Genomic DNA, 16,536 nt, shown 5'->3' with positions numbered 1-16,536 from the left:
TTTGTTCTGTAAAAGTTTTATACAAGAAGTCTCTTTTCTGCCTCTAGGATACAAAGAAGCTTTCCTTGATTTTCCTCTATTAACTTTACAATTTAACCTTCAAAATTAAATGTTTAATCCATCTAGTTTCCATCCTTGAATGTCGTGTTTGATTAAGTTTCTTGTTCTCTATAAGAAGAACTAGGCTTCTGTTGCAATCCACTCGACCTCTTCATCTTTCCCCAGTGATTTATGATAATGCTTTATTGTATTTTAAATGGCCAAATACAAATGGTCTAGTTTCTAGCTCTCTGTTCTTTCAATTGGTTTTTCGGTGGGTTCTTATAAATGCCAAAATTTAAAACATATAACTAATACTATAGCATACTATAGAATGTCTTTTATCTTCCTTTAAAAAAAATTGATTGGGCTTTTTGTGCATTCTTATATTTCTTTACACAATTTAGAACATTTTGAGGTTTCTGAAAAAGAAGAAAAATCCTAGAAGTGAGAATGTATAGAATTTGCATGAATTTAAAAGTAAAGGGATCCCTGGGTGGCGCAGCGGTTTAGCGCCTGCCTTTGGCCCAGGGCGCGATCCTGGAGACCCGGGATTGAATCCCACATCAGGCTCCCGGTGCATGGAGCCTGCTTCTCCCTCTGCCTGTGTCTCTGCCTCTCTCTTTCTCTGTGACTATCATAAATAAATAAAAATTAAAAAAAAAAAGAAACACTCTCAATTTATAAAAAAAAAATAAAAATAAAAAAAATAAAAGTAGAGGATGGAAGATGTCTAACAGAAGAAATAGGTTATTTTCTAGAACATATAAATAGCTTCATCAAATTAACAATAAAGATACCAAAACAGTAATAGGAAGTAAATGAAGAATATATACTTAGGCAGTTCACAGAATAGGAAACCAAAAGAGTCAATAAGCATATGAAGACATGTGCTGTGCTTAAAATCATTGACATTAAACAACATTGGTTAAATACACTGGGATATCATTTTAAGCCTCAGTTACTTCCACATAAGAATATAATCCCAACTGTTGCTGGGTATGTTGTGTGAAACTATAAAGTCCCCTGGTCATAGAAATATCTTTGGAACTCTCCCAGAAATCCAAATGCAATGTTCTATACTCAGCCCAAAATAAGTGCTCAGTATATTGTGTTTACTGTCTTAGACAATCACGCTCAAGAAAAATTCCATCATCAAGAATATGTCAGCTTGAACAATAACACAACCATACTCTTGCCTTGCTCAATAAGGGTAATAAAACATACAAATATCTTGGATTTCCTAAAGCTTATATTAGGATGAGTTGCTGATGCATATATCATACAGATAAAAGGTCATATACATTAATTTTTTATAGACATAAATAATTTGGGGCAATTTCACAATGCATAAGTAGTAACAGTGAGATCCTTTGTAATATTTTCTATAACTATTAAGGGAAACAACACCAAGAAAAATATAGATTTAGTCTCTTGACTATGGTAGTTTTTTTTCTTTTCTTTTCTCTGATGTTTCCCTTTGATAATTATTTATGGTCTTTACACATTTAAAGATCATTCAGATTTTGTCTAATCAAAACTAATTTTAAACTCTATAGGACATTTTTATGTGTATGCAGCATTAAAACTCTAAATTTATTTAAGGTACCAAAAAAATTTCTTTCTTCACCATGATGGACATTCGTGTCATTATGCAGTGTTCAAGAAGCAGCAAAGAAATGAATATGGAATCAAAGTACACATCAGAGTGATCTAGACGACAGACAAAAATGGACATGGCAAGAGGACGACAACTCAAATAGAGTTTAAAGGATCTTGTAAAAATCAAAGCAGTAATGAATTTCACTAGACACAACCAGCCCCTGTTATCAATAGATGAGTGGAAATTTCTGTTTTTCTTTCAGGAATAAGAGTAGAAAATGAAAATGACAAAAGACAAGTGAAAGTTGGGTAGTTTCGGGAAAAAGTACTACCCTGAAGACAGTTTCTTATGAATTGCATTCTATTTCAGTGAAGTTTTTTGTGTGTTCAATGAAGTATTTAATCTCCCCAAATTCCATTTGTTGTAACTACCAAACCCACAAAATTATATTTAAAATAATTATTTCCTCTACTCTACAGAATGATTTCAATGATACTGTCTCAGTTATTTCATAAGGTAACCAAAGTAGTTAGGTCAGGCACAAGTTATTATCAGCAAACCTACACTATATTTTAAAAAGTCAAGTTAGAGAGATCTTCCAAACAAAGAACAGAAAAGTGTGAGCTATAACCTGCTTTTCTTACTCCAAACTCTGTATTGCTGTCATGACTACATTCTGCTATTATTTTATAGAATTGTAATAGTTTTAGGTAATGCAGCAGATGCAAAATGAACCTTATTTAGGTTTGCATTTTTAGGTAAGAGAACAGTAAGTGATTATCACCCTATATCTGGCATCTTCTGCCCGTCATGCTGATGATGTTCTGTGAAGCAGTTCAGAAGACAATCCTGTGTATTTAATAAACATACTTTTGGTTTTAGGACAGTTCTACAATCATCTTATTATTTGTGAGACAAAAATTAAAAGATGGTAACATGCCAAACTTCATTTTTATAGATACAGTAGTAAAAAAAAATATTTTGGGTCTTGAGCCAAATAAGTAAGAGAACTGAAGTTGGGGGGTGGGGGGCAGTGGGCAGAGGCAGTTGTAGCAAAAAGGCCAGAGATTCGGAAATAAATTTCAAGTGTACCAGCAGATTAAATTGCAAAACAGTTTGGATATAAACAAGAAATATATTTTGAGGAATAAGCCTGTGAGATTTGAAAAAACAGTGCGGGGAGAGGAAAACACCATAAACAAAAAAAAAAAAAAAAAAGAAAAGAAACGCTAAGTGTTAGAAGAGGGAAACCAATACAAGGAAGAAAAAGATGCTACATAAAAAACTGCAAGGAAAGTAAAGGACCCTTGTTGGATCGTCCAGTGAACATGCATGGAAAACTGTCGAAGTTCAGTACCTAATTATGGCTAGGATCAAATCCACCAAAACTTTTTCTCCCTCTTATCTTTCCTCCATGACTGTACGCTAATATCTAGACTATGATGTTTCTTTTTTGATTAAATCACCACTCCCCATGTCCTATCATGGCTTTCCTTTTTTTTTTTTTTTTTTTTAACTTTTAAAGATTTCATTTATTTATTCATGAGAGACAGAGAGAGAGAGTGAGAGGCAGAGACACAGGCAGAGGAAGAAGCAGGCCCCACCACCACCGCCCCTGCGGGGAGCCCAATGTGGGACTTGATCCCAGTACTCTGGTATCACACCCTGAGCCAAAGGTCACACTTAACCACTGAGCCACCCGTGAGTCCCTCAGTACCATGGCTTTCATTACAGTTCAATCATTTACTTTTCAGAGTATCCATATGTAAATCATTGCTGTATTTGTTGTTCAGCTTTAAAATGGGAAAGAATGATTACAATGTTACACTTTTGTCCTAATTAGTTTTCAATTTTCTTTTATAAGAGTAAGGAGAGTGGGGAACAGTGACTTAATATAATTGAATCTCTACAAATACACTATATTTTGCTCTAGTAAGCTTATTTGCATGTATGTATATTTGCTATTTTAACAATTTTTAAGTGCAAATTCCATACCGTTAATTATATTCACAATGCTGTGCAACTATCGCCACTATTTCCAAAAATTCTTTGTTACCATAAAAAAGCTCAACTTAATAAAAAATAAATGATATGAAATACTTCATAAATTCATATGTTATTCTTGCACAGGGGCCATGCTAAGCTTCTCTCTATTGTTTCCATTTTTGTAAATGTGCTGCCAAAGCAAGCACTTGAGTTGTTTTTCTCAAAGTATTTCCATGTTAGAGCTTCAGGAAACCCACCAAATAGAATAATGGCATTCTATTGGAAATTAATGGTAAGAATTTAGATAGTTGTTGAGCCACCTGTCCCTTGCCCTCTACTTCACTCTGAATTCTGAATTGCCCAAGTTTTTTTACTCATTTTTATATTTCTAGGATTGGATAGCACAAGCCTGAGATCTGAAAGTGATGCAGAGTACCAACTTCGCAGAATTATACTACCTCAGTCAACTGGGGTTTGATGCTTTGATTGATGTCATTATGTGAAATTATGTAAAGCAAGTTACATTACATGAGAGAGGTATTGCATAGGTCTATGTCTGCAGTCAAGAATACTACCAAATTTACATGAACCTCACTATTTAAATTCCATTATACGTAACTTCTTAAAAATTCATATGTTTAAATTTTGCTTATCCAAGTGTTACAACAACATATATACTGGGATCATGGTGACAGCAGTGCTACTTGAATTATATGAACATTATAGTATTTAAGAACCCATTCTTTGAATATCTTTTCCTAGCTTATATGATATTTAAGCATTTTTGTTTCTTTGATACATTTCTTAAGTGTTTATTGGGTGATAAGCTCAAATATTATAAAAATGAAAATTCTATTTTGAAAAAGTAGTGAAAATATTTTTCTTCATTCTAACACTTTCCAGTCAGTTACATCTTTTAAAGTACCTCTTATAATAGAATATCCTTAGTAATAGATTCAAAACTACTCTTTATAGTTCTAATCACGTGTCACTTTATATCACGAAAGGTTATTGATTTTCACATTATACTTAATATGTCTTCCTGAATGAAATTCATTTATTTGTCTAAAAGTAGAATATGCATAGTAAAACAATACAATAAACAATATTCAGCTGCTTCTTTGATAAACATGTTCCAAACAATTAAGTCTTGAATTGCAGCACACAAAAATGCTTCCTAGTCATGTATTACTATACTTTGACTTTTGTTCTCCTTCTTTATAATTACTTTACAGTTGATGATTTTCAAACTCCCACATTCCTCCAGTCCCAGATCATGTGAATTCATTAATTTTTATTTCTTATCAGGGGCAGTGTTTTTCAGACTTATCCTCTACCCATACTTGACCCCCCAGAAAAATACTTATTCTTAAGACCAGTCATATTTATCAAATAATTATTAAATGACCAACAACTTTGGGACTTTCTATACAGTTCAGATGGTCTTTCTAGCATCCTGGCTAATGTTAAATTCATTTTAAATTAAATACATCTTCCTTTGCATTTGTCCTATATCCTTAAATAATTTTAAATCCAGTAACCTATTGACCTCCTCCTCTCTCTTCATCCACTTCTGCAATATTGTCTGTCACCAAGACATTGCCAGGATCTTAACCTGCTCCATCTGCAAAATTTAAAATGTGGAATTTTACTCTCTGACCAAACCCTTATACCCAGGGTCATTTTTCTACTTCATAATTTTCTTTAATTTCCATATATTGGAAATTAAATGGGCTTTGAAGTTTAAATATAAGTTTTACACTTACTAAGTGATTTTTGAAATATTACTTACTAATCTCGGAGCCTCATTTTTCTCTAACTTAAAATAAAAAGAAAATTGCTATGTATCCCAGAGCTTATTTCAAATATATGTTTAAATATATCTTTGACTATAGTATATCCATTTTGATTATTGCAGAAAATAGTTATATATTTTTCTGTACTTTGAAAAAAGAGTCAATAAGGTGAAAACATTACTTTTTGTTTTACAGTCTAGATATAACTATATATTACTATATAAAGGTGTATATATATATATATCTCCTTAATTAGCATCTCAGAGAAAGAAGGAAATTCTCTACTTAGGGCTATCTCATTAACTTGAGGTTTTTTTTTTTTTTCCTTTTTGCCTGGAAGGGATTAGTTTCAGGATGATCATCTTTTTCTCTCACATTTTTATTTCCTCACCAGTTTGTGGGATAAGAAGAATAGGGTTAATAACCAATTAGAACCATGGAGAATGTGACTGGAAGATGTCCAATCCTGTGGCCTGAGAGAACACACGACATAGATAATTATCACTGGTGTTTATTACCCTACAGATATAATCATGTTTTGAAGTATCAAAATGTTATACGATTTTTACAAAGGTAGATAAATTAGCAACACAAAACATAGCTGGCAATTATTCCTGGGCTGATTCTTTAATTGTAGGAATTTTTGTTTAAAAGAGGAAGTTAATATGATCATACATTCAATAAGTAAAGGGTTTGTCACAAAAATGAGATACCTTTTTTTTTTAATGAGATAACTTTACGTGCTATTTTGCCATCATTGTCAAAAAAGAACACAGAAAGTAGTTCAGTGGCTTTATATTTGGGGAAGAATTCAAGCAGCCTCATTAAAAGATGTCCACAAGCAATCTTTGTGTCATCAATATATGAAATTGAATGGGGAATTTAGTAACAAATTTTTTGTTTGTATCTTTAGAGCCCCCCCCCCCCACATTTTAATAGTGTAATTAGTGCCAATACCAGTCCATAGTTTAACATACTTTTTCTTTTGCCAAATATTAGCTATTATTTTTATTCCATGTTAAAAATGAGCTCATTCTGAAGAAAAAAAAATGAGCTCATTCTGTAAGGCTGTTGGATTTTGCAATACAGCCTTAAACAAAGCAACAGATGATTTCTGGTTCTTTAGCTGGAAATTTGTCTCTAAATATGTCTTCCACTTCTACAACACACAATTTTCCAATATGTTCTTCAGCTACAAAAGCTGAATATAGCAAGACAACAGATTTTCATTTTATATTGTCACATTTGATTACTTCTGTTTTAAGTCTTTTCTGAAACTCTGACATACATATCAATAATTGCTGTTCCTATTTAAAAGTAAACAGACTTCAAAGGACTTTCTTTCTCTCTTTCTCTTTCTCTCTCTCTCTCTTTCTTTCTCTTTCTTTCTTTCTTTCTTTTCTCTCTCTTTCTTTCTTCTTTCTTTCTTTCTTTCTTTCTTTCTTTCTTTCTTCTTTCTTTCTTTCTTTCTTTCTTTCTTTCTTCTTTCTTTCTTTCTTTCTTTTCTTTCTTCTTTCTTTCCTTTCATGCTTTATTAGCTGATGTTTGTTTGCCACCGATGTGGCACATTGTTTATTAGCAACGAACAGAATATACTTGGGGTAGCTGGAACAAGGGCTTGCTAAAAGAGCCTAATTAAAAGTTTATCCAATATTTGCATAGATATCCAAAATGATTAGAATCCTTGCCTTGCAGTAGTAGTCCTGACAAATCCAGACCAAATCAGAACCAATCAAATTGATACATTGGGGAAACATAGGGGTGGGTGCTACAAGTATGTGTAAGTATGTGCTACAAGTTTTTGGCTTCATAAATAATCCATAATAAACCTTAATTAGAATTCTATTTAAGGGCAGCCCGGGTGGCTCAGCGGTTTAGCGCCACCTTCAGTCCAGGGCCTGATCCTGGAGATCCGGGATTGACTCCCACGTTGGGCTCCCTGCATGGGACCTGCTTCTCCCTCTGCCTGTGTCTCTGCACCTCTCTCTCTCTCTCTCTCTCTCTCTCTCTCTCGCTGTGTCTCTCATGAATAAATTTTAAAAAATAATTCTTTTTAAAAGAATTATGATTATTATATTGCATGTAATTTTAAATTATTGAAAATTTATTATATGTTGAATATCACATGAAGCTCATTCTAAACATTATTATCCTAATTTATTTGAAATTAAGCATAAAATTGTTATAGTAGCCTAATACATGTATTTAATTAGCAACTGGGTAATGAGTCCATTATATCATTAGTAAATGAAGGTTTACTTTACTGAAATTCTAAGGAAAATGATGAATAGAGGTCAACCAACAATTGATGAAATAAAACTTTATCAATGCCATGTAAAATCTAGTCTATCTGCTACTCTCCAGAATGAATGAGTTGATCAGTGGGTGAGTGAAACAGTAAGCAAGGCAGATAAACAATTTAGTACAAATGTCTTTCTTCACAGAACGCAAGAATCTGCACCTAGGTCAGTCACAGCAACCCACACTGGAAAGCTATATTTATACTACTCAAATAAAATCAAGGAAAAAAATCATCTTGATATCTCTTTCTGCATAACTGATAAAATATCATCACTTTAAAAAACATTTTGTTCTTTTATTTTTTAATGTAGACAGAAATATAGCTGGAGAATTTTTACTACTTTGAAGCCAGCAGAGATGGTTATTATGTTGGCTTCTAATTTTCCTCTAGATTAATAAATATGCTGTCATTCATTGTATCACATTGTTTGCATTCCAGTTCATTATGATAAATGTGTGTTAGTAGAGGCATCAAAATCATCAACCTGTAAACCCTAAGACTGGAAAAAGTAGTCATCTTTACTGCTTTAAGAAATTCTGGAATTTTAATAATCTCTCTTCTATATGTTACTGTAGAAAAAATTTGATAAGGTATTATACACACACAAACACATACACACGCACAATGTTTGCTTAATTTATAGCCACTTCATCTTAAATAAAGACTGCTTAGGTTTTCAGTCCTCAGTGTCAATGTTAGGCTGTGGAACCCAGAATATTAGCTTGGCTCAGTGTCCATGGAGACAAATCCCAGATTCCACAACAGCAACAGGATTTATATGGCACTATTCCTACTGTGTATCACTTTGGACTTAATAATATTCTGTAATGTAACAGAAAAAAGCTAAAGTACCAGACTACTCAAATCCATGTTTAAAAGAATAGAATTCAATTTATTCTGAAAGTATAACAGTAACTCATTTCCAAATGACATAAAGAAAGCAGCGGGCATCAGATAAGTTTATTGCTATTTGTGTGAACTGTCAGGAAAAAAGAGAATTATCCAGTTGAGCATACTGAGAGACTTATTATCACATACAAATCATGCAGTTCAATACAGAAAAGAGCTCAGGATCATATGTCAGGAAAAAAAATTGAAGGAAATCAAGATGCTTGCCTACCATTCAGACTATTTGAGTTTTAAGGGACTTTTGATTATTCTCATTCTTACACTCACATGAATGCACACGTGTATACACACTATCACTTGCCAATCAAGTCAGATTAATTATGTTAAAGCCAAATTGTCATATTTTAATATCCCTAATCACAATCTTTAGAGGATTTCCTTTGTTTATTAGGTAAACAACAACAACAACAACGAAAGCAAAACAAAAACACTTGGTATGTCATTAAAGGCCTTTGAAGTTTAGATTCACTCTTATTTTATCTTTCAAAATCATTGATCATGCAATGTGTATGGATCAATGAATTTCTTGGAAATCTCTGTAAAGACAAGTCTAGAATTCAAATACAGTTAACATTGATTAAGTACCAACCATGTGCTGGGCTAGACATTTTAACATATGATACCTCAGTTACACTCTTACAAAATCAACCGTTGAAATCTCAGAAGAGAGGAAAGGAAAATAGTCCTTGAATTTTCCAGTTATTTTTGACATTTTATATCCCATTGCCTTTTGTTTTCTATCACAATTAAATTGTATATTATTTCATTACTCTTAAGAAATTTAACCAAATTTATTTTTAGAAAATTGGAAGCAAATGTACTTTATTTTTTAAAACTTTTTAAAAAGATTTTATGTATGTATTCATGAGAGAGACACACAGAGAGGCAGAGAAATAGGCAGAGGGAGTAGCAGGCTCCATGCAGGCAGCCTGATGCAGGAATCGATCTCGCAACTCAGGGATCACGCCCTGAGCCAAAGGCAGGCGCTCAACTGCTGAGCCATCCAGGAGTCCTGCAAATGTACTTTAAAGTAGTATAATAAAGGCAAATATTTTATGCAAGATAGTTGCTATTATGTAGAAATTAAGAAATTTGCATTATATTTGATATTTTGTGATTGATGAACCTGTGGATTGTTCTTTATTGTCTATAATATACTTGACTCAGTTTCATCACTTTCTGATTAACAGAAAAATGTATACCTAAGGCAAAATGTGTATGTTTTCTCCATTTTCTTGGATAAAATAAAATTTCAGCCTCAATTAGTAACTATTTGAAATACTAATTTATATGTAAATATAGACACTCTATTATTGATCTTTTTAAATTTTTAAAATTATTTAAAGTCTCATTAGTTACCATACAGTGTTGTAATAGTTTCAGGTGTACAATTTAGTAACAGGACTGGGTTTTTAAAAGAAATTTGTGTTGGATGTGGACTTTAAATTTTGTTCTAAGTCGAATTTCTTTTATTTAATCTTGTTAAGGGAGTCCCTGAGGCTAATTATACTCCGCTGTGACCCCTTTTCTTTTCTTTTTGTAATTGCAAAAGAAGTAGTATTTTAATAGCCATTTTAGATGACTGTGGCTATTCTTCTTTGCTACTACACCAAACGTTAACAAGCGATAGTTTCTTTCTTCTTCTTTTCTTTTTTTTTTTTTTTGATTTCATGAGTAGAATTTAGTGATTCATCACTGACATATAACACCCAATGCTCATGACAAGTACCCTCCTTAATACCCATCACTCATTTAGTGCATCCCTGCCCACCTCCTCTCCATTAACCCAGTTTGTTCTATATAGTTAAGAGTCTCTTATGGTTTGTTTCCTCTTTTGCCTCCTTCCCCTATGCACATCTGTTTCATTTCTTAAATTCCACAGCTGAGTGATATCATATGCTATTTATCTTTCTCTGAATGACTTATTTCGCTTAATATAATACACTCTAACTCCATCCACATAATTGCAAATAGAAAGACTTCATTCTTTTTGATGGCTGAGTAATATTCCATGTGTATGTATATGTGTGTGTGTGTGTGTGTGTGTGTGTGTGTGTGTGTGTATGTTTATATGCCCCTCGATTGATGGACATTTGGGCTCTTTCCAAATTTGGTAATTATTGATAATGCTTCTATAAACATCAGGGTGCTTGTGCCCCTTTGAATCAGTAGTTTTGTATCCTTTGGGTATCTATTAATGATCTTAAGTAATTACATAAAGAAGAAATAAGAAAATGCACAAATGGCAAACAAGCATGTGAAAAGATACTCCGCAGTTTATGTCATTAGGGAAATGCAAATTATAACAATAAGATCTACTACACAACTGTTAAAATAGCCAAAATCCAGTACATGGAGAATATCAAATGCTGGTGAAGGCATAGAACAACAGGAACAGTCATACATTGCTGATGGGAATGCAAAATAGTACAGCCACTTTGGAAGACAGTCTGATAGTTTCTTACAAAACTACACATAGTCTCTTACCATAAAATCCAGCAGTTGTGCTCCTTGTTATTTGCCCAGAAGAGTGGAAAACTTACGTCCACACAAAAATCTGCACACAGATGTTCATAATAGCTTTATTCATAATTGCCAAAACTTGGAGACAACCAAGGTGGTCTTCAATAATGGATAAATTGGTACATTTAGACAATGGAATATTATTTAGAACTCAGAGGGAACGAATTATCAAGGCATGAAAAGCATAGAGGAAACTTAAATGCTTATTACTAAGTGGAAGAATGCATTCTGAGTTTATATACTGTTACAATTCCAACCATATAACATTCTGGAAGAGGCAAAACTATGGAGAAGATAAAAAAAAAAAAAATCAGTGGTCACAGTGGTGAGATGACGGCAGAGCACAGAAGATTTTTAATGCGGTGAAAATATTTTGTATGATTATAATGATGATTTCTCCAAATTCATAGAATGTAAAATACCAAGAAGGATCCCTAACATAAGCTATGGATTTTGGGTGATTATGATATGTTAATATACATTAATTCTTGGTAAAAACAAAATGTACCATTTTTGTGAGAAATGTTGATAATGGGGTTGGCTATAATATGTGGGGAAAGGGAGTATATGGGAAATTTCTGTAACCTTCCTTTCAGTTTTACTGGAAACCTAAAACTGCTCTAAAACATAAAGTCTGAAATTTTAAAAAGAAAAATGCTTTTTGTATAAAGACAAAAATTTCTTCTTGACTTACCAGCTAGTTTAATTCACAACTAAAAAGCTCATTTTTTTCCCTGTAAGATCAAAGCACTATGAATTTACTGCATAAAATGCAACATTTTTGAGCATAGAATTGCCACTCACCTCATTCAGAAAGTGTTCTGAAGTGGGTGCCCTGGAGGTCAAATCCTTCTGGAAAAGTAAATAAAGTAAAAAGAAAAAGAAAGATGGAGATAGTATCATGTATCTTTCTGTTTTTATTTCTCAGACGAGGCATATCTGAGTTGTTAGTTACTTAGCATTCATTAGCTTAACAGACAAATTACAGAAAATGGGAACCTATGAAGAATGGAAGAATAAAAGAGCTTTTATTTTCAAAGGCCAAGAATGAGACACAGTTTGCATTTATTAAACATTAGTCTCATTAACCAGTTAGAATGGCAAATATCAAAAGGACAAGAAATAGCAAGTGTTGGCAAAGATATGGAGAAAAAGGAACCCTCGTTCCTTGTTGGTGGGAATGTAAATTGATGCAGCCATTGTGGGAAACAGTACAGGGGTCCCTTAAAATTTAAAAATAGAAATATCATAAGATCCAGTAATTCCACTATTGGATATTTACCCAGAGGAAAAAAAAAACACTAATTGGAAAAGACGTGTACATTTCTGTGTTTACTGAGTGTTACTTCTAATAGCTAAGATATGGAAACAACCCAAGTGTCCATCCATAGATAAATGGATAAAGAAGAAAATACACATATGATGGAATATTATTCAGCCATAAAAAATGAGATCTTGCCATTGCAACAACATAGATGTACAGAGAGGGTATTACACTAAATTAAATAAGTCAGACAGAAAGACAAATATTATTTCACTTATGTGAAATCTAGAAAGCAAAACAAGCAAGCAAACAGAAGCACATAGACACTTATATAGAGAGAATAAACTGTGGATGTAAGAGGAGAGGTTTGGAGATTTGGGCAAAATACATAAAGGTGATGAAGAGGTATAGACTTCCAGTTATAGAATAAATAAGTCAAGAAAATGAAGTACAGTGAAGGGAATATATTCAATAGTTTTCTAATAATGTATGGTGAACAGATGGTGACTACACTTGTGAATATTGAATTATGTATGGAATTGTCAAATGAATATGTCATACACACGAAGCTAATACAACATTGTATGTAAATTATGCTTTAAAAATTGGTCTCCTTTCCTAGAAATACAGAGCTACTTCCCAATATTCAGTATATTATCACATTGTTGTTTAACATCATTTTTGTAATAAAAATAAACTGTAATCTGTGTGAACCCTCTATGAATGATTTCTAAGTAAAAATGCATATTGTTCCATTATTACTTCCTGTACTCTCATTGGAATCATTTAAATATCCCACTGCTACTTTAAATTATGTCTAGAGCTGACAACTTGCATTTTTTTCCCAATCACAGCCCCTTAGACATTACCTGACATTTGATGTTTATGCTGTATAATTTATTGCATAACTTACAGTATCCAGATTTTGTTTAATAAATATTTTAAATCCAAGCTATTATTAAAATGTGGGGCGCTTTGATTGACATTGCCTATTCATATAAAAAATGATGGCACCTTCTTTTAGGGATTATATTTCTTTTGGAAAAAAAACATTTTACTCTTCAGATACCTTTTTTTTGCATCTTATCAATTATGGGTTATTTGGATTATAACATTTATCTAACAAAATCAATAGTACAAGTTGATTACTACCTGTCATGAAGTCTTTGATGTGGCTACCCCAGGTATTTCTAAAATTTTTCATTACTTACGACGTTCTAGTATTGGGTTAAAATGCCATACCAGTAGACAAAGTTACCTTAAGAAGTTTTCAAGTCCATTTTCTACAGATTGTAAGTTGAAGTCAATTGACACAGATCTCTCATTTCTTTAGGCTTGAAATGTGTCATTTTGAGTGATTGTTCTATTTGCTGTTATGCACCTGCTTTGTGGAACTCATCATTGCTTATTGACATCCTTTCCTTGGGTAAATTCTAAACTTAAAGCAAATCTCTTGTCACTGACTAGGTTAATGATATAGCTCCAGTGTGCTTTACTTTAAGTTATATAAAATATTTTTAAACCCTTTATGCAGAAGGTTAATATAAACATTTAGGTCATTCAAGATACATATCTGAGAAAGGTTGCTAACAAAAGTATAGTGAAAAAATGTATCTGGTCTTTAAAGTCCATGTAGTATTGTATGTTGCAGTGAATTTTATCTTTTTAGAAATATTTTTTTTATTTATTCTTGAGAGACACAGAGAGAGGGGCAGAGATACAGTCAGAAGGAGAAGCAGACTCCTTGTGGTGAGCCTGATGTGGGACTCAAGTTCAGGACCTCAGGATCATGACCTGAGCCAAAGGCAGATGCTCAACCCTTGAGGAACCCAGGCATCCTACAGTGAAATTTGTCTTATCTTAGCAACACTTCATCCAAAATAACAAGCAAAGATAAATCTCAGTTTGTATAATTAAATGAAATTTCAGATTATATATGAATGTATAATCAGGAGAACAAGAATATAGAGAGGAATAACCTTTGTATAGATGATATAGGCTCCTCTTATTACTTGCTTCTATATAGATCACTCAGAAACGATCAGGGGCAGAACCACTAAGATAGAGCCTTGTGATACTGTTTGTGTGAGCTTGATGTGATTACAGTTAATATAAAAGAAATCTAGATTTCTTTTTAGATGAAATATCAAATGTTTAGATATTGCTGTCTTATTCATTTGTGTAAATATTATTTTGCTAGATGAAAGGAATATAATTTAATATAGTTTCAATAAAGACAGTATGGGAATATACTCACCATCATATGGTTGGACTGTGCAAGAAAAGTTAACAAACCTCTCCATTTTCATATTCATTGTGATACTAAACTGGATTTCTAGACCAACAACAAATAGAATATTGTGTTGAGAGTATAAGATTGGGGATTGGGAAACAGTGAGGACAAAGAAAATTTAGTAAGAAGAAATATTTCTTCTTATGAGAAATGGAAAACTATACATGATGTTTATTTATTAAAGGCATAAAATAAAATTTTTGCTTCATTAACTGAACTGGAAAAAAAACTGAAGAAAAATTAATTCTACATTAATACTAAAAACTAAGGACAAGGTTTTAGTATTAGCAATAAGTCATTCTAGCATTGTTTTTTTCAAATATTAACAGAAAGATTTGGAAAAAGTATTATACCAACCCCAGAATTATTGTTATTAAAAAAAAATCCCAAACAACCTTTGATACCAACTCTTTGTTGTCTAGGACAGTGGGGGGGAAACAGTTTATATAACCATGACTTATTTCTTAACATGAAATTATAAATTAGTTTTTGGGGCCCTCAGTTCTTGACGTCTTATACTTCCGAATAACTTTAATAAAATTTGAAAAGAGATCAATTATACTTAACAAAAATTTGACATTCTGATTCTTATTATTTATTTGATATAGGATTGATCCATAATAATTTAAATTATTTGAGAAATAAAGATTTTATTTTTTTAAAGATTTTTTAAAATTCATTTAGTCATGAGAGACACAGAGAGAGAGACAGAGGCACAGGCAGAGGGAGAAGCAGGCTCCATGCAGGGAGCCCGACGTAGGACTTGGTCCGGGGTCTCCAGGATCACGCCCTGGGCTGAAGGCAGTGCTAAACTGCTGAGCCACCAGGGCTGCCTGAGAAATAAAGATTTTAAAACTAAAATAGATCTTACCTCAAAGATATGAAGAGGAAATTTTAAGATTATTTTGTACAAATTGAGTACATGAGGGTAATTAGGCCTATGGTTTTCAGTAATAAAGACAAGAATACCGGATATGTTCGATTGATTATTATAGAGGAAAATTTGAATTTTAGCCATGAACATTTCTTAGTTATGTACAATAGTTGGCCACTTAATTTTTCTTGATGTACAATATACTTTTACATAATATATACTTTTATTATTAAAGAAATAAAGACAATTAAATATGAAATCTATTCATAATTGCCTCATCTAATAATATGTTGTCATCAGAATCATAATCACCTTTTCCAGCAGCATCTTTTTAGATATTGCTCACTGGTAAATGTGCACATGTGTGTGTTGGATGTCTGTGTGTTAAAACAGAAAAATACCATTATATATGTAAACAGATGTATAAATATATATATATATCATATAATGTGTGTGATACATACATTTATACATTCTGATGTGACACACATATGTATGTAAATATATATGTATATATCTGTTTATATGTACACTTAATTAATTTCAGATTACAGCACAAGATTTGACATGTTCTACAAGTGAGATAGATTTCGAGGAGATATGTGCAATATTGAAAACCTTAAGAAATAAGTACCTCTAGAATATAGTGTATATATACTATAGTATATAGTGGAAAACTAAATAAGCATATGAAAAGCTCTTCCAAATTGCTAATAATAAAACATATTCAAACCTCAATAGCAGAAAACTATTCATTACTTTCAGAGTAAAAATTTTTAAAATCAGATATGAGTAAGACTGATGAATATATATAACAATTAAAACTTTTATGCATTGCTTGTATGAATCAATACACTGGTGGATCAATTTCTACAATCACCTTCAGAGCAATTTAAAAATACCTGGTAAAGTGAAAGGTTCATACCTTTAATATAATATAATTAATT

The 16,536-nt window shown here is 32.3% G+C and overlaps 1 long non-coding RNA gene and 1 other non-coding gene across 6 annotated transcripts in view; both read right to left on the bottom strand.

Annotated features, from left to right (window-relative positions):
• The window catches only part of LOC140608074 (uncharacterized), a 74,512-nt gene that overhangs the window by 18,630 nt on the left and 39,346 nt on the right, over positions 1 to 16,536 (bottom strand). For 2 of the 5 annotated variants that reach the window (XR_012010044.1, XR_012010046.1), the window contains 2 exons: positions 11,963 to 12,010; positions 4,692 to 5,252 (listed from right to left, as the gene is read on the bottom strand). The exons of 1 other annotated variant lie outside the window; for it this stretch is intronic. This is a non-coding gene — a long non-coding RNA (uncharacterized lncRNA). Of the gene's footprint in view, positions 1 to 4,691; positions 5,253 to 11,962; positions 12,011 to 16,536 lie in introns of those variants that run through there. 2 more of the 5 variants (XR_012010043.1, XR_012010042.1) reach the window with 1 other exon arrangement.
• Positions 3,728 to 3,834, bottom strand: LOC140608490 (U6 spliceosomal RNA). The gene has a single exon (XR_012010513.1). It is a non-coding gene; the product is annotated as a U6 spliceosomal RNA (small nuclear RNA).

This window comes from Canis lupus, chromosome 17, assembly GCF_048164855.1.
Source record: "Canis lupus baileyi chromosome 17, mCanLup2.hap1, whole genome shotgun sequence".
NCBI classification, from domain to species: domain Eukaryota; kingdom Metazoa; phylum Chordata; class Mammalia; order Carnivora; family Canidae; genus Canis; species Canis lupus.
Note: the sequence above shows the minus strand (reverse complement) of the source record. Positions and strands in the feature narration are given on the sequence as shown.